The sequence below is a fragment of the Cololabis saira genome, chromosome 12 (assembly GCF_033807715.1).
Source record: "Cololabis saira isolate AMF1-May2022 chromosome 12, fColSai1.1, whole genome shotgun sequence".
Classification (NCBI taxonomy): domain Eukaryota; kingdom Metazoa; phylum Chordata; class Actinopteri; order Beloniformes; family Belonidae; genus Cololabis; species Cololabis saira.
The window spans coordinates 16960438-16979565 of record NC_084598.1 but is presented as its reverse complement, the minus strand read 5'-3'; the positions used below and the strand labels follow the sequence as shown (position 1 = coordinate 16979565).

The 19128-nt window shown below is 39.5% G+C and overlaps 1 protein-coding gene across 2 annotated transcripts in view; it reads left to right on the top strand.

Moving 5' to 3' along the window:
* LOC133456991 (nuclear receptor coactivator 3-like) overlaps positions 1–19128 on the top strand; it is an 89490-nt gene that overhangs the window by 29450 nt on the left and 40912 nt on the right. For both annotated transcript variants that reach the window (XM_061735771.1, XM_061735772.1), the window contains exon 3: positions 18737–18825. The gene's annotated coding sequence lies outside the window, so the exon portion shown is untranslated. The remainder of the gene's footprint in view (positions 1–18736; positions 18826–19128) is intronic.

Here is a 19128-nt window from a genome sequence, read left to right as displayed (position 1 = left end):
GTCTCTGTGTTGTGGTTAATAATTTGCTGCAGTGGGAGGCTCCAGTGAGGACTTGCAGGAATTTTGCACTTGACTTTCTCGTCAACGATGAAATGTCCTGGCCAGAACGAACCAGCAGAAAAAGAGTTTCTCCGTTCTTGTGGAGTATGTAACAACCTTTAATCATTTGGATACTGTAACAGTATAATGATTACTATACATTCATATTTTCATGAAGTGGTTTTGACAGTATAAAGGACTGACTACCTGCTATTAGAACATTTGTCTGCTTGCACACTTTTCTGCTAATTAGCTGCTAGCACATACGTTCTTGTATTCAATATAAGTGTATTTATTTTTATTGTGATTGTCGTTCTGCTGCTGATATTAAATGTTTTTAGACTTAATAGCTGATAATTTATTAAATGTAGGTGTTATGATAATAAATGTATAACAAATATACAATAAACTACAATTAGCTGCCTGAAAGGCAGAAATGCAATAAGATGTGAAAGTAGAGGGCCTCTCAGTAGCCACGGCTACTCTGAATGTGTCAGAGCATATTTTGACATGGGCATAATCTTGTTGAATCCTCCAGTTAATAGCCGTATTAAGAGTATTTGTTTCCACATAATGCAGCAACAGACTTTATCTCACTCTTTTTATACTGAGATAATAACTATTGCTTTGGTTTGGTAAATGGCAACTATGGAAGTTTCACCTGATCTGAAGCAATTTTTAAAATGCACTCCAGCAGTTGAAATTCTCCAAGTAATGCTCCATGCATAGTAGTACGTTTTGTTTCCATCTGCATTACACTGAGGTAAATATTTTATATTTTCAACAAACAAAGACAGGTGAACCTTGGACGAACTCCAAGCACAGTGCAAATATTCATGCAAACCATACCATAAATATTTAAGGAAAACATGCACCGAGCATAATGAGCAAGTGCTACGCTGTTTGAAAAACCGATTTAGTAACTGTAGTACATCTTGCTGGTGATATATGCGAGTTGGTACCTCATCACTAAAAATTCTAATCCTTGCAGTATGTAACGTGATAAAATTTGGCACAAAGTGGTTAAAAACAACGCAATAATGTAATTTCTCTTTGTGAATTGATAAAGTTGAAGAAAACTGGATTGAATTGGGCTTAATTGAACAATCTGTAGTAGGTCAATGGTAATGTGCAAGGTTAGCCCGAAATTTAGTACCTCAAGTACTTTTTAGAAGCTGAAGTTTACCCATAATGCCACTCTTATAAAAAAAAGGAACATTCAGTTGATATAAATTAAGTTTGTATTTAAAATGGTTCAGTTTCGGTAACGTTTCAACATTTTGGAAAATACATTTGCATTTAGTTAGACAATCATATCACTAATTGCATAAAAAATGTAATTACTTGACAGGTCTAATTTGATATCATTCTTTTTTTTTCATTTTACTTTTCCTTAGTCTTTTTTACATTGCCTTTTCTTTTAATTTTTCTGCATTACTTTAGCAGTTTCTTATAAAAAACATTAGGAGATGGTAAAAGAAAAGGCTGCTATTTCCTTATTAACTGTGCTATACTTAAAAAATACCAATTGCCAGCTTCTGAATTTAGTCAAGCAACCTTTTTAAAAGTCAGTACCTCCAGCCTCCAGGCCTGGTCTACCAGGTTCCATGTTTAAAACACAAACAGTAGAAAAATGGTAAGAACAATAGGGGAAAGCATAAACAGCTGGACAATGATAAAACTATGTGACAAACTGAAACAGTGAAATGAAAAGGAATAAAATGATAAATAAGTGAAGTTATAAGCAATGGAAACACCTAAAAAAATAATTGTATGTGAAAATTAATTTACTTCTACATATTTATTCTTAGTGTAGCACTCCTATTATTCCATAAGTGTGTGCATGTGTGAAGGAGTAGCATGAAATAGGATGTGTGGTGGCTGTGGGGAAGGCAGGACAAGAGTAAGTAGAGAAGGGGGTCTAGTAACAGGCCGGTTTCCACCTCTAGTAACAGAGTTGAAGCCACTTACTTGCTGTGGTGCAGTTGGTAACATTTACCTTTACTTCCACCTCATACATATGTGTGTATGTGTCCGCACACGAGTGCTAAATGCATAAATTAGGCCTATATTTTTACAAAAAAAAACTATGAAAAAAATCCCCCCCCCCCCCAGACCTTCCCTTAGACGCACATCATTCTGCATTGTTCTTTAACAAGTATGCATAACCTTGCTGCAAAGAGAAACGTGAAACTAACCACATCCTGACCCCAATAAACCACCTCTTCTCCTGGCTGGGGCCTAGGGGCAAAAGTCATATGAAAAAGAAAGAACACCCTTTTTCACCTTTTTAAATTTTTACATACAAGCCGAGAGTTAGGAATATGAATTACTATTAAAAACCATTATCATTTTATTGCAGATAATCCCCTCACACACTAACACACAAATACTTGTTCCCTTCTTGTTTCTTCAATCTGCATGATGTGCTTTAGTACCATTGAGTATTGGAGAAACTGCATGTCGTTGAATACCTAATTTTGATACCGTATAGTGACATCATCGCTCTGCTATTTGACATTTAATGTAGCACCATGACTATATCAGTCCGACTGATCCACTCCTGACATTCCAAACAGGTCTCAAGGGATTTCTGTACTCTACCCTGCAACAACGCAGGCCAGTTTACGGTATGGTGGGTTTAGCAAGGGTGGAAGTAATTGTTTGTATTTTTTTCCTTTGTGAGACTGTAGGATTGATTAAGACAAAACATAGTCGGTCAGTATAACAACGAACAATATATTGCTGCTGCGTTTTAAAGAGAATATCAGCTTTTGGCTGGATTGGTAAAATTATTGTTGCTTTTGATCTTTGAGATATTTGAAAAAACTGTTCAGAACCATTACTTGTATTTCATCTAACTCCAGCTGACACATTTTATTTGCTGTTAGGAGAACAGTTTGGAAAAGTAACACTTAGGTTAAGACGGTCATCCAGAGTCATATATAGATAAGTATCACGTATCCATCCTTTCCACACATTTCATCCGCATGCATTTGTGAAATGTCACCATCTGAGCATCTACAAGGATGTGTACACTCATGGGTCCGCCTGCATGTGCCTTATTATTACTGTCAGGAGGACGGAGGAGTGGGCTGGAAGCAATTGTGCTCTTGATGTCTGGACAATAGAACAATGGGAGCTTCTTCAGAGGTTGCGGCTGCTACTCGATTGCATACATTATAGTCTAGTGTCCTCACAAGTGGATTGCAACCATTCTAGGTACTGTTGCCTTCCATTCCCACTCTGTTTGCAGAGCCACCCCTCCTCTCTCTGATGCTATGATCTAACTGTTCGGAAAAAAAAGGGGAGGATCTAGCTGATCCTCCCCCTTTGTAGACACACTTTATCCATGCTCACATGCCTGCCTGTGTGCGCACAGACACATGGATGCACGCTGCACATATACACACATGCAGCACTCTGGGAGCATTCTGGGTGTGTCACCACTGTAAGTGTTTGTGTATGCACTTTTTTTTTTTTTTTTTACAACCTCAACCTAGACTGTTGCCTTGGTATTGTGATGTAACTTGCCCATTTCTTGTGGTTTCCAAGTCACATGCTATCAAGGTGGTATCTGTTTTGGAGAGAGGAGAATAAATACTGAAATGTAACAGAAAAGAAAATAATAATCATTTTTCTTTTGGGGGGGGCTTGAAGGGGCAGGAATGAAAGTAAAATAAAAAAAAACAACATAAAGGGATAGAAATGCAGATAGTTGGTGGAGGAGCACATTCTCAGAGTGGGTCAAAGTTCCCCCAGTAGCTGTAGCTGTGTTCTGATTGGCTGAAGAAAGGTGAAATTAAAACCACTGTAAACTTTTGACCTCGCAGGAGCCATGGAAAGGAACGCTCATTTCTGTATGGAGAGCGAGCCTCCTCCTTCCTCTTCCTGTTCAGCACCACCACCCCCTACCCCCACAATCTATCTCTATCTTGCTTACCCAGTTTCCCTCTCCCTTCACTCCTTGTTAGTTTGTCATTCATTCTTGTGTTGCTCTGTCAGCTCCAACTATCTCTCTTTTTCACCCCACCCCCCACCACACTGTCTCCAGCTCCTTTTCTCTCTGCTGTCTTTCCTACCCCCCAATGAATTTGTTCCTTGCTGCATGTTGCCTGGTGAGGGAGAGGTAAGGAGGGAAGAAGGGCGGCACAGTGAAGGGAAAGAGAGGGGGAAGGGTATAGAGTAGGAGGAGACTTCTGGGGGGGGGCGGCTGAGAGTCAGCAGTGGAGGAAAAAGACATGGGTAGAGAAAAGCTGGAGGAATGCAGGATTGTTGTGCACAAAACTAGTCTGTTAGCGAAGAAAAAAAACCCCAAAGATGGGTGAATGTATAAATAGACATATATCTGTGGCTCTGACTGAGGTGGGGAGATTCAACTTTAACTGCTAATGGTTTCTCTCTTTACACATCCAGTGGCTGTGCAAACGCGTCTGTGTGTTTGAGTGTGTGATGCTGATTTTTAATGGTTTGATGAGCCAGCTGAAAGAGCCGTCCAGTTGCTCACTGGTTTGTTGCTGCCTGAGTGAACATAAACACTTCATAGCTGTACTCTGTCATGGATTTGCTGTTAAATTGTTACTGCTATTGACTTGTGATTGGTTTAGTAAGAACAGAGCAGTCCTACAGTGACTTTGAGCTGCACATGCAAACACGGTCACAACGCTTGTGATCAGTGAGTTGGCACATACAGAGAGCTCCATCAGCTTTCAGATTTTAATGCGATTTGAAGAAAGCCTTCATGAGTTGAGGGGTGACCACCGCATTTTGCGGGGAGAGGAGCAGAGAGAAAGCACCTGTCAAGGATGAGTGGTCACAGAAGGTTCTTTTTCTGTTGTTGAAGGTATGAAAAGGGAAAAAAAAAGGCTGTGGAAGTTATTGAGTTAAAAACACAAAGCCAGAGAGAGGGAGGGAAAACACCGGGAGCCGAGAGGCTGACTGGATGGAGGAGTGGATGAGGGCTGTGCTGCTGTGCGCCTGCTGCACAGAGCATGGGCACCATATGGCTTTAAAATATATGGAGTACACATCAACTTTGTCCTGCCTCCCTAAATCTTCTCCTTTCTCCTCTCTTTTCTTCACCTCATCACAACCTACATTTTCACGTTTTTCCAGCCTATTACTTCACCCACAAGACGGCACATTAGATTAAAAAAAAAAAACACATCACTTGCCGTGCATCCCATTTGATAAGGAGCACCCCACTGACGTGTGTCATCTTCAAAATAACGGGCAGCAATTGGGTCTGCAAATGCACATACAAACACGCAGTTGGATTTGGGCAGCATCCCCCTCAATAGGAAAGAAGATTGATATTAGGAGAAAATAATTCCTCTGGTTTAAATATTTAAAGCTGCCAGGGAATGTTTTCCCCCCCTTATTGTGTTATCATTGAATTGTTGATTTTTCTCTGTTGCCGGTGTAAGTTTGCAGAACATACAGAGCAGTCGGCACCAGAGCAGATAAGCAAATCCCACAAATGCGGTTGATAGCTGATGGTAAAGTGCACAGAAGCGAGTGAAAGTTGATGTGTGATTGTGTGTAATGAGAGAACGCTGCCTCCTGCGTGCAGTTTCCTGGTTTTCAAGGTGTGCTGGGTGCTCTGTGTGCTTGTTTATGAGTGGTTATGCATATTGCCATGCACATCTCCTGTATGCACTTTTGTATGTGGGAGTGATGGATGGCAGGCGGGCAGCTAATTTGATTTTACACAGGTGTGTGTGTGTGTGTGTGTGTGTGTGTGTGTGAGAGAGAGACGCATGCGTGAAGTCCTCACACACGTGTGTGGAGCTGAATCTGCATTGCATGTTTGGGCACCTTCCTCCCATCTCTCCTCCTTTTCTCCTGTCCCTCCACCCCTCCCACTTACACGTTTATTTCTTTTTTTCCCTTGTGCTGTGCAGTTTTTGGACTCTGAGCAAATAAATATAGGGAGGAGGGTATTTATGTAGTTAGTCTTCCTTCTCACCGACACCAAGGAGAACAAGAGTGTGAGGAGGAAGGTGGACGGGGATGATAATTAGGTATTCTCTCACCAAGATCACACTGATAAATGATTGTGAGTCCCACAATATACATTCTCACATTTCACTTACAGTACACTCAAACACATTTAAATAGAAGCAAGTCTTTCTATTGACATTTAAGATGCCTTCCCCCTGAATGGTGTGGCTTAGTTTGGGTTTGTACGGTAAATCTTGGCAATGCTGGGTGTGCAGAGAGTCTGACTTTAGCTACCTCACGTCATACCTGTGAGACACTTCCTTTTATGAACAACCCAACACACAAAGTAAGGGCCAACAGCAGGAATTTTCTGGTTGTATTTTCTGTCTCCTGCTGAAAAACTGTATATGAGGGAAAACGGTGGGCATGGTGGATTTGTTTTCCTTTTTTTGACTGTGTTGTAATTATTCTTACATATCCACAATTATTTTGTTTTGACCGTCTTAAAAAGTGCTATACTAATAATTAAAAAAAGTAATTAGTGTTGTGATTGAATAGAAATTAGAGCAAGTAGTATTAATTGCAAGTCGGTTATGCACTGACATTTAGCATTAAGATTTATTGGGTATGTCAGCACCATTATTTCAAATGTTTTCCTATGTTTTTGTCTGATGGAGTACTTCTTAATATGTATTAAAAACAGTCCACTGTTTAGTACCCATTTACACTACTGCATTAAAAATATCCAGAAAACTGTCAAGAAAGGTGTTGTGGCCCTCAAGTTGGAAGAGATAACCAAACTCTTGGCTTATACCTATAAGCAGAGAGTTGGACTGCCTCTCCCGAGACGACTCATTACAACTACTGGCTACAATTTCCCCTCAAATGATGTTCATGTGAGGCTCGTAGAGGCTTCCTCTCCCCTGCTGCCCATGCTTTGTTTCAGCTGTGAGAGTTCTGGCTCAGACTATTATCGGGGCTCTGGCCAGTGGCTCACCACGCTCCTCCAACACGCAAATGTCCATTTCAGGAAATTCTGGAGGGGAAAAGTGCTCCAAGTCCTCCTCCTGCCTCTTGCTCTCACCAACTAATTTTTCACAAGTTAGGCACAAAGCTGTGGGTAGAGTCTCAGATTATTAGTGAAAGGTACTTTAAATATTAAATTCAAAAGAAATAACTCTGCAGACTTGGAGTGGTATATTTAGTTTGACTACTGCTACTTCTACAGATTCATTATAGAGGAAAGGAAACACTACACTAGGTTTGATATTTTGCAAGATGATCTGTACTCTTAAACAATTCTCACGATTTTCACATTTCTATTGTATTATGAAGAATAAATACTAAATATTCTTAGTGTTGACTGTTCTTTGAAACCCCTGCAGGTCAATCTGATATGCTGGATATCAATTTATGGGCCAAATGTTGACTGATGGAGATCCATTCTCGCCGTGTTAGTGCCCTGACTTGATCGCAATCTGTAATTTCCTGCTTATCCACCCACTTTATGAGGATTTACCTCAGGTTCTCAATGGGAGAGTTTCCTGGCTGCAGATCCAAATTTGTCATATCTCATGGTGCTAATTGGAGGAAGTAACTTTGTACCAGTGTTATGCTAAACAACTAGAAATTCAGAAAATAATTTTTCCTGAAAGTCCAGAGACATGTATTTTAGGATAACTTGGTGGTTCCCAAACATTTCTGGTGCCCCCCCCCCTCCTGGTTTATAAGAAAATGTTTGCCTCTTTGTGCAAAATGTGCATATGAGTGTGTGTTTGTGGTTGTTTGTCTATATGTGTTCCTGTGATGGACTGGTGACATATCCAGGGTGTACCCCTACATTTAGTCCAAAGAGAGATTGAATATGCTCCATTCGACCCCTGTGATCCTGAATAGGAATGAGCAGGTAATGATTATTGATAGATGGGAGTCATTTCACTTATAATAATGCCTAAAAACACTGCCATGAATAACGAAGAGCAATTTCTCCTAACGATCCAGGAGAAATTCAGTGAAGATCTTTACATTTTTCAGTGTGATGGTAGCCTGGCCATCCTACTACCTTTGCAAAAATTTGCTTTCGTAGAACAGACTAATTCTTTCTATCGAAGAGTAAAATAATTAGGATGACTAGTTTAGCTACCATGGTAGAGCACCATCTCGCAAGGTAAAAGTGATAAAGTGGCTTGGAGGTATTTAATGTCATTGAAAGATCTGTGGTCAGGAAACTCCTCTGATCTTAATCCCATCAAATAACTCAGGTCAGTTTTCAAGAGTTAGTGAACAAGCAGAAAATTACAAACTCCTATCAACTCACGGCACTAGTAAAGGTAGAACCGATCTTTGTCAGCTAGGATTTAACCTGAAATTGATATTCAGTGTGTCACAGTGAATTACAGAAGGTTTGAAGGAGGGTTGACACAAAATACTACGGTAACTTGAAGAGATCGGCAAATACATCAATTTGCCAATAAAAGCCCTTGAAACTCATGAAATGCCTGTAATAAACTTCAGTTTACCATGGAAACATGTGAAGAACACAATCCAATAATATTAATGCAGCAAAGTTCACAAAAATCAGACTTTTTATCTCTGCAAAAATGTTTAGCCACAACCCTACTTCAGTGAACAAACAGCAGTGATGATCACTAAGTCAGTGGTGAACTTATGCTGTGATGAGTTTCATAGTCAAAAGTCTGTGAAAGATTACCCAGTCACCCTTAGGTCACAGTTAATGATCACTTTGTTAAAAACAAACAAAAAAAACCCCAACATTTTATCAAATAAGACCAGAGGTGGACAGAGTACTCGACCCCAGTACTTAAGTAAGAGTACAAATACTACTGGTCAAAATTTACTCCGTTACAAGTAAAAGTAGCTCAGTCAAAATATTACTCGAGTAAGAGTAGAAAAGTACTTGCTTTTAAAGCTACTTAAGTATCCAAAAGTAAATGCTTTTAAATTTACTTTAAGTAAAAGTAAAAGTAAGAGTACATTTCTTATTTTCCACATCAGTAAATTACTATATTTTTTCTAAATTAATTTAAGGATCTTTTAACTCTTGTTTCTGAGAATTAACTCTTTGAAACCAGCTGCACTGATGTGCTGCTTTTAGAACCACAATGTTATATAAAACCTGCAGAAACACCAAAAACAAATCAAATGAATGGGATCATAAGAGGACAGCAGATGATGCAGAGTTTATTAACAATCATGAACTGAAACCAAATGAACCTGCACCATCCAACTAAGTCTGGATCCCCCTCAAAGACCACTGCTTTACAAAAAACTACATCTCTGCTTTCAATAACTCAATGTTGAAGTCACTTAACTTTACAGGAAGGACATGTACCAGTACAATATAGCAATATAGAGCAGAACAAACTGTCTCCCCATGTCTGTCTTGTCTGTCTCCCAATATCCGTCTAAAAATAGGATTTTAGGGAAGAAGAAAAAAGAGCAGACCTGAAAGTAACGAGTACTTTTCAGCCTTCCTAGAAATTTACTTGAGTAAAAGTAAAAATATTTGTCTTGGAAATGTATTCAAGTAAGAGTAATAAGTACCAAAGAAATCTAATACTCAAGTAAAAGTACAAATCCTCTGGATATGTACTTAAGTACAGTACTCAAGTAAATTTACTCCGTTACTGTCCACCACTGAATAAGACCAACAAGGTAATTCTCTAGTAAAATCCATACACCACTAAATTAAAGGGGATATCTTATGAAAAACTACTTCTGTGCTTGAGGGCAGACATTGGACTGTCTAAAGTGACTCCCAACTTAAAAACTCCAACATAACTCAGTCCTGTCACTGAGGTCTGAAAATACATCATTCAGTGAGCTCTTAATATTCACTGACATCACAGACCAGGATCAGAGTAGGATTATCCAGCTTCCAGGTCTTTATCTCCACCCAACTGCACATCAGGTTGCATTTGCTGTACATGAAAAATGGACAGTGCAAAGCTTTCACTCCGATTTTGGAAGAGAGGGGCAGAAGTAAAGATGAGTCACTGACACTTACTCCTAAACATTTTTTTTTCCAAGTTCTATTTTTTTTTTTCCCCTTATGGTTGTAGTGTGAGAGTATTCTCTCTGTGGTATTTGCTTCTAAGAATATAAAGCTTCTGCAGGAGAGGCCCGCATAATGGAGTTTTATTTAGTCAACCAAGATAAAACTACCACAGTCAAAGTCTGCCATTTAATTAATGCATCTTCATAATGGATACAATTACGCTCCCTTTAAACTCGTATTGATGCATTAAAACATTTGCAGATGGATGTGCATTTAAAGTGATTACCTTTGCTGTAATGTGGAGATTGGAGAATTTTTGCCTTGGGGATTAACAATTAAGAGTGTGGTTAAAGATGGATGTGTCTTACTGATTGAACTGTTCCACTAATACGAATGAAAAGTCTAATTTTTCTGTTCATTTTTAAATAAAAGACTTTCGTTTTTTGGTCTGATTTTACTGAATTTTTGTTTGTTGTTTTGTTTTGTTTAGTTTTATGACTTTTTCTTTACACATTGGGATGATCAGTCTTTTTAGTTTTTTTTTACCAAAGCTTCATTCAGTGCTCTCGGGTACGACAGCCTTGTTGCATTGGTTCATTGTTAGTAAACTCAAATGATCCTCTGTGTCATGATCATTTATAGCTGCTATATAATTCATGTCCTCCAATGAGGTGTTTCATTGAATCTAGTTCTGTTCAGCGTTTAGGTTCTTCTGCATCATACTGAACCCATTAACCATGATCAGACCTGGAGTGGTTCTCCACAACACTGTTGGAAAGTTTGTGCCCGTGTTCTCTGTGGTACTTTTCTTTCCAGTTTAGCTGAAGGCGACTAACGATGTGCAACGTTTACTGACCCCCATTAGGGTGTCAGTGGGTTCTGCAACATTGCAAGCACATGGGAGCGCTTTCGCACAGGCTCTCTACTCTTCATCTGCTCTCCACACATGTTTAGCAGGTGGCTCAGCTTAAATCAAAGTCACAGGAGTTGTTAACACTCCACCGTGGAAAGATTATAACTCAGCAAAGCTTTATAATGATCTTCTGAGTACCTCACATTTTTTACAGTGAAAAAGACCCTCATCTGTTTTCATGGGAACGTCATACAGTAATTTACTGAAATACCAGCATATCACCAACTGGAGCTGAACAGAGGCATAGAAATATACTTTTATTGCTGATTTGTGTTGCTTTTTAAAAAAATGTTGTTGAATGCCTTTTTGATGGTGTCAAAAAAAAATTGCAATCAATATTTAGGGTTGGGATTTGATTGTTTAGCTACAGGCCTCAAAGTTATATATGAGAAATGACAATAAAAAGAAAAATGTCTTGATTGTAGTCTTGGTTATACCAATTATTCTCTGTTTTGATCCCCAAATGTTCTCTTGCATTACTTTCACCTCATGGAACGAATGGTTGCATTTTTTTTTTTTTTGCTTGTCTGTCCTACAAGTTAATTAAGGTGTAGTACTCCATATTAATTATTAAGGTTGTGCTTGATTAAATGCTTCAGACTTTCCCTTGCAGCACAGTGCAATGTAGTGTAGAGTTTGGTATTTTTCCACCTTCATGGAAATGATGTGAGTGCCCATTTCATTCTGTCTTTCTTTATTTCTTTTTAATATGTAAATTTAAGTTTGATGCCAGCCAGCAACACAGACAACCCTAGATGGTTGGATGAGTTTTAGTTTTAGACCTGCTTGGCCTATTTCTGCCCAAAGCTAGACGCTTTCTCTGCTTTTTCTTCATCCACCACCCACTCTAATCCGTCTCTGAAGGGTGTAGTTTGAAGCAGCAAGCCTCTGTGCCGTGATAGCTGTAATTGGTCTAAAGATGGAAAGTTCACTCTCAATTTGTCATTGAACTAAGAAGTAATTTGTTGCCATTGCATGTTTAAGAATGATATAATACTAATGCAGCATTTAACAGCACTGAAAAGGAGGTGGAGTTGATGGAGACTGGCACTTTTTGTTCCAAGTGAATAGCGGCACTCATTCTTGTGCAGGGTAGTTGTTAATGGCTCCCCTCTTTGGTACTCCCTTGTCTGTGGAGGCAGACCTTTTTTTTATTGGCCTCTATGGTTTGATTTGTTTAAGGGGATGCGAGGTGCCAAGATGAAGCTTGGCCCTTGTTTTACTCCAGTGTGAGAGCAAAATCACGCGGAGTACACAAACACACACTTGCACAATGTACTCTTATGTGTTCGTAACTGCTGTCATGTGTACTAGGTTACATAACAAATAAAAAAATACATTGTTCAATTAAAAATAATGAATAAAAAAAGCAAAAAACAATGAATGAAGTTCATCATGAAGCCACTTGTGGATCTGACTGAATCTCTTGTCTCTATTTTGCACATTAAGACATCTCATAAAATATGTTTTCTGAAGGCAATCTTTCAGGTAAACAATCCATGTGGCAATCCACAGGTCATCATTTTATATTATTAATATTGGGATCTCCATGAATATGTTACTTGCTTAGGTATTCAAAAGACATTATTTATTTTGTATTGTACCTTACTGCAGCACCATCTGATCTGAACTGTTTTAGCTTGTGTAGATTCTCGTTCCTCTACGTCATGGTAATCCTGGACTTCCTTTGTTGCATCCTGAAGATGTTTCACATCTCATCTGAAAGACTTCTTTAGTTCCTCCTGACTGCTGGGGAGGTTGAGAATAGAATTAAATGCCTTTATTGTTATTGTAGGTCGCAAAACAAGATTTTACACCTGTAAGACGTTGTAGGGACGTTCACTCTTTTGAGTCATTGTAAATGACTGAGCCGACCATCCTTTTGCGGTCAACATGTGAGGTGCTTTGGGTACATGAATCAAGGCGTTTATGGTACTAGAATTGCCTGGAGAGGGGAGTTAAACCTGCACCGGGAGTGTTGGATTGCAGACACTCGAAGCCTCATCCTCTCTTTAATGTCGCTTTTCCCTGTTTAATATTTATAGTGTTGTTCAGACCATCACAACCAAGAAAAGAAGTCCAGTTGTATTTCTTTAAAACGCTATAATTAAAATCCCATATAGTCACTTTTCCAATAACATTAGGTGGGTCTTCATTAGCGAGGGCCTGGTGTAAAACTAAGAGGACAACCTTCTCCTCAGTCCTTTCAGCCATGTTGTCTTTATTTTCTGACAGACCGGGAATCAGCAACCTACCACTCCACACCACTTGGTGGTGTTAGTGCATTACTTTCTCTGTTTGACTACCGCCACTAAATAAAAGAAGGAAAAACTAACTGGAATGAAATTTCTGATTGCATACATTGTAATGGTGGCAGTGAATGAAAAGAGATGACTTGTATTCAAAGGGAACATTGAGACACCAAATCAACACACACCCTCCATACAGCAGTTTTTTGTGCCGACGATGAAGTACCTAACCCAAGGGAGGGATGTGTTTCCAGATTTACACAAGTTCCTGACAGTTCTTGTTCACGTACCTTTTCTTGTAATAAAGACCTGCATCATGTTTGAAGCCCCGTAAAACTTTCCAGACCCCTGATGATGGAAATCTGCATATTGTGGGCAGCATAGATTCCTCACTTAACCCTTTTCTACAAGTCTGAATGCACCCTTGTGAAAGTCATCAGCATTGTCGTTTGTTTTAATCGTTAAACGTCCTTTAATAGAAAGCAACTGGACTTCTTTTCTTGATTCTTGAAGAGATCACCTCTTCAGTTCTGACTGGCTTGTGGGAGTTTCAGGCTTATGTGCAGTTTTAGTCCACGCTTTATGTTTCATAGGGTTTTTTAAATATTTTCTTCTTTGCACAATAATATGACAACTTATTATAGCTAATACTGTTTATAACTACTAAGTATATAGACATTCATAGTTTTGATTTTATCGTGTGCCAGTGATGAGGTTTGCCACATAAGCTCTGACAGGAAAGCACAGAACCTCTTAAACACTCAATGTCTCTTTGTTGTTCTTTAGAAAAGTCTCGTAGATTTTAATGGACATTTTTAGAAGGACAATTTTTAGAAGCTGGATGTCTCAGTTTTCTTCCTGGTTCAGCTGGGCGTGACAGGGAAGGGATGTGCATCGTTTTACCATTTTTACCTTATCAGGGCTGTTAGTGCACTGCATGCAACTACACTGTTGTCTCATAAACACCACCAGTCTGATTCTCTTAAACTCAGATTAAGTGAGATAAATGCTTTGCAAGACCATGCAGAAGCTCAATAAAGCCACAGTTGTCATACAGCACTGAAGTGTTGTGGTTAGCTTCAACTTAAGAGCCAAAACCAATGGGGTACACGGGTTAGTATGGATCTTCATCTTATAATATTGGTCTTTTTCTCCCTATTTTTATTCTTTACACTACTCCTCATTTTTGAAGTCTTAATCTCAGTTTTATGGGTCTCAACACCAAGAAAAATAAGTTACAGAAACTATAGATGTAAATTGTGTTCCTTATTCAGACTACAATGATAGAAAATTGTGCCGTAAGAATCAGTTTAGGAACGATTTGTTGAAGAGTAAAAATAAGCCAATCAAAATGGATCCACAATCATATCCTCTCCTCCGAGGCTTTACTCAACAGTTTTCTTATCATTCATATTCTTTATAGCAGGAACAGATGAAAAATAAATCAAATACTGCACAAATAGTGTTTGCTCTTTCTGGCTACCTCTTTTTTGAGAGAATAGAGGATGCAGGTAGAGGATACAGTCTTTACAATGGGCTACTTAAAATGTTAAATTAATAAGACATGATGCTTAGAATGGAAAATAATAATTAAAAAAACAGACCTGTGACACACTGACCAGCTGTGTTTGACACATGGAGTTTTTGAAGTTGGTTATTCACTTTGATCATTATGTGGATTTTATCAAACTGACCCTGTCTCATACAAAAGCACAAATACATTTTGTCCTTGAAGAAGCTTGCATGTTTGATCCACAAATCTTACTAACTTCTGTAGTGAAAACCCATTTGGGATCGTTTTGTATTCTGGACCCAGTGTCTGCAAATAAAGTTTATATATAAATATGTATGTACATAGTGCAGATTAATAAATAACTGTTATTATAGTTATTGTCATGAGTGTGGATGGTCCATGTTCATCTAATAAAAGTGAAAGACACGTGGACTCCACACAGTTTTAATTTTTGAGCCGTCATTTGGGTATTTTGTTTTGTTTTTGTTATTTTGGTCACAAGCCTGTGAGCGTCAGGCATTCAATATTTTTAATTTTTAACACTTTTCTTTTAGCAGATATGATTCAGGGTTATTTTAAATGAGTTTCATGGTATAATTTGGTCATATTTGGGAAGACGGATAAAATGCCCAGCAAACATTATTTGTGAGTTATATGGTATCATGTAACACAGAAAAAGGGGGAGAAACCTCAGAAGTCATAACAAACAGACCATTGAGTTAAATCAGGTTCTCTGAAAGTCCCTTTAGCCTGTGTGGATGTGAAAAGCAGAAATGCCTTTAACAAAAATCAAACAAAAAAAACTTGCATAATATAAAGCCTCTTTCAGACATGCACTGATTTCCATTCACCTGGTGCTTCTCTGTGACAATATTGCTAAATCAGACTGTTGCATGCAGGTATACATATGCTTTCTGACATGGCACAAGTCTGCACCGCTGCTGTTCCATTGATGGGCAGATGCACAGAAACTATGGGTCCATTTGGCTTCAGATCAGATTGCCTTAATAAATAAGTAATAATGCTGTCCAAGCTTTCCCCCTCGCTGCATTTACCGTGAATACCTGACTACAGCACTGTTGTTGGGTTTTGCTTTTTTATCCCAACACTATGTGGGCAAAATGAGTGACAAAAATCTGTCGAAAAAAAAATTTCACCTGGAGCTACAGTAATATGCGTTTCTAAATTTGATCAAGTGGCAGTGTGGTAGCTTGGTGGTTAGCGCTGTTGCCTCACAGCCGGAAGGATCCTTGTCTGAATCTCAGCTAATGGCGTGTCTGTGTGGCATTTGCATGTTCTCCCTGTGCTTGTTTCCTCCAGTAGTCTAAGAACACGCACGGCTGGCTAACTGGATTCTGAATTGACCGTAGGAATGAGTATGAGTGTGTATGTGTACTTGCATGTGTACACGTGGCCTCAATGGACTGGCAACATCTCCAGGATGTAGCCCGCCTTTTACCTGAAGACAGACTTCAGCAGACAACAGTGAAGATGAATCACTGGACCATAAAACTGCACAGAAACATATAATTACACATACAAGCAACCTTGTTTTCTTTTATCACCCTCCTATACACTTTACCTGTTGCAAAACTAATCCTGCTTTAGCTCTTTGGTGTTACACTTATTCTGGTTGATGACATTCATTCTCTGGTTTCAACATGTATGGCTGGATTTCTGGAACACACACACACACACACACACACACACACACACACACACACACACACACACAAGGAGAACCAGCAGAAAGACACAAGACACTACCGACAAATATGTCTTGTTTCCAAGGACGCGATATGCTCATGATGTGTTTCTTTATCATACAAACTGTTTAGAGGTATTATGGATGCAAATCTTATGTATAGACTCCCTACATAAGACTGAAATGGCTGGAAATGGCTAGCTGATGCTCACTTCAACTTCAGCTTTTACATGCGGAAGATGTTTATTGGGTTGCTGAAGTGCATCAACAAAAGACATGCTTGTAAACATTGATACAGAACAGTTTGAGATTGTGTTTATTCATTTTACTGTTGACAGTACCTCGAGTGCGAGGAGACGAGAGTCGCGTCTCAGCAGAGCAGACTGTAGAAAGGCCTTGGGGTGCCGCGAGCTTAACATTTCTACAGTTCTAATATTTTTCTATTAAATCTGAAGCTCATTCTCACTGCTTTTATATTCAAGACTTGCCACCCTTATGAGCTGTATCACATGCCTTTTTTTAAATATTGTTTTATTCTCTGGTTTTCTCTGGTTTTCATAGCTTTGTCAAAGTGAGCACACACAACAGGGACGATCTCACTGAAGGTTCCCTTGTCTCTGCTAGCACACGGCCCTTAATTAACTGAATATGACTTTTTGTTCCCCTGTCCAACTTTTACACTAAAATATTGAGTCAGGTTGCAGTTGCAGTTTTTATTGCAGCTGAGCTATGAATTTTCTTCGCCATAGCAGTCATTCTTCCCCTCTATTTTTCTCTTCTTCCAATTAATAGGAAACACATTAGTTGAAAGAGGGTCTTTGTTAGTGTGTGAGAGTCCATACATCACCTAAACTAGAGCACCCACCCCTCCTTTTCTCCCTCCTACCCTCTCCCTCCTAACACACACACACACACACACACACATACACACACACACACACTCTCTCGCTCTCTCTCTCTCCCCCCTCTCTCTCGCTTGCTCTCTCCCTCTCTCTCTCTGACAGTCCCCATCTGCTCCCAATCATGGGTGCAGCCAGCGGTCAGGCACGTGCTAATACACTCACACTCGTAAACATACACAGCACAGGCACTCGAGCCATGAGATCAACCCTGCAAACACACATACACTCGAGCTGAACCCAGAGATTTGGTTGTAAACGTGCCTTCTGACAGAGTGTTCTGAACATCTACTCAGTAAAAGCAAAAGTAAACCTACTTTCAGGGGTACACACACACACACATACACACACACACTTAGAGGGGGCTCAATGACAGATGTACATGAGATATTCTGGATGGTGGAGTGCTTCACTGATGACAGGGTATCATGGAAACGTGTTTTCCATGGTTACGCACTATTTACCCCTACGGGGTACTCTCCTGTGATTGTTCAGTCGGAACACTTGAGCTACTACAACAACTGAGTCCACCCTCGCTCAAACACACATTGTTTGTTATCGGGATCTAACTTAACACAAACCAGTCTGTTGTGTGTTGGGATTAGCAATGTGAGCTGTTGCAACACCTTGAATATTTACTTGTACTTGTTTACAACACATAAAGCCAAGCTTTATGTGTTGAGTGTAGATGTCCATGCCTTCAACTGAAGATGTATACAGAGAAGTTCATGCTCGATTCAGTGACATCAAAGTGTCCAGATCCTTTGACTGCAAGCCCAAATCACTATCCCTCCACCTTTGTGCCTCTCTGTTGGAATGAGGTGTTTGTGCTGATTTTCTGTTCAGTTTTTGCTGAAGAAAGAAAGCGGTGAAATGCTCTGCTTTGTTGTCAAACTTCGATCTTCCAGAACATTCTTCCAGAAGTTTCAAATGCAATTTTGCCAAAATAATAGTTTGTGCTCGTAAGGATCTGGAGCCCTCATTCATCATAAAACATGTGGGAGCACCTTCCATTACAATCTGCAGTTAAAGTGAAAGTAAAGCTGAATTCACAATCACATGTTGGCGCCACTTTCAGGTTTCAGTCTTTTGGTTTCCTGAAAAAATTCTCAAAACGTCTCAACATCCCTTTTTGTGTGTGCGTGTGTATGCGTGTGTGTGTGTGTGTGTGTGTGTGTGTGTGTGTGTGTGTGTACTCATCATGACTGTCTGTGGGAGTGGTTTGTGTATCAATGCATGGGAGGCACAATACCTCCTGCTCTGCTCTTTTACACCCATAATGAAGACAAAAGCGCGACACGAGGCTCTCACAGTTCCTTCTTCCCATTAAGCTGCAGATGCTGCTTCCTGTGCATGCATCTTCAGGCTGCTGATTAATAATGTTTTTTGTTATTAATTAATGTTTCCCTAATGAACATGAATGTTAAACTATTTTTTCTCCAATGTGTTTTCTCTAGACTTTATTGACCAGCTCACATAGGACCTCGCCCCCAGAGTTAGGGGAGGGTGGCATCAAATCGTCCGTCATCTTGGCGTCATCGAAAAGGTGGGCTAACATCCTGTATGGTTGGCATGGTAACAGCTTGCTGCATCCAGGTTGAGCGGTTTGTCAGAGTCAATTTCTTGTTGTTGCCACACTCTTGCAACATCCCCCTGACCTGAACACCAAAATGCAGAAAAAACAATGCGTGTTTCTGAGTCAAATGCTTTCCGGAGGTGGTGTGTGCGTATTTGAGGTTTGGGTCTTGAAAAGTGGAATAGTTTCTGGAAAAAGATTGGTAGTGGCAGTGGCATCGAGGGAAACAAAGAAGACCGACTATTTTCAGGCAGTTCAGAAAATGAAGAGTGG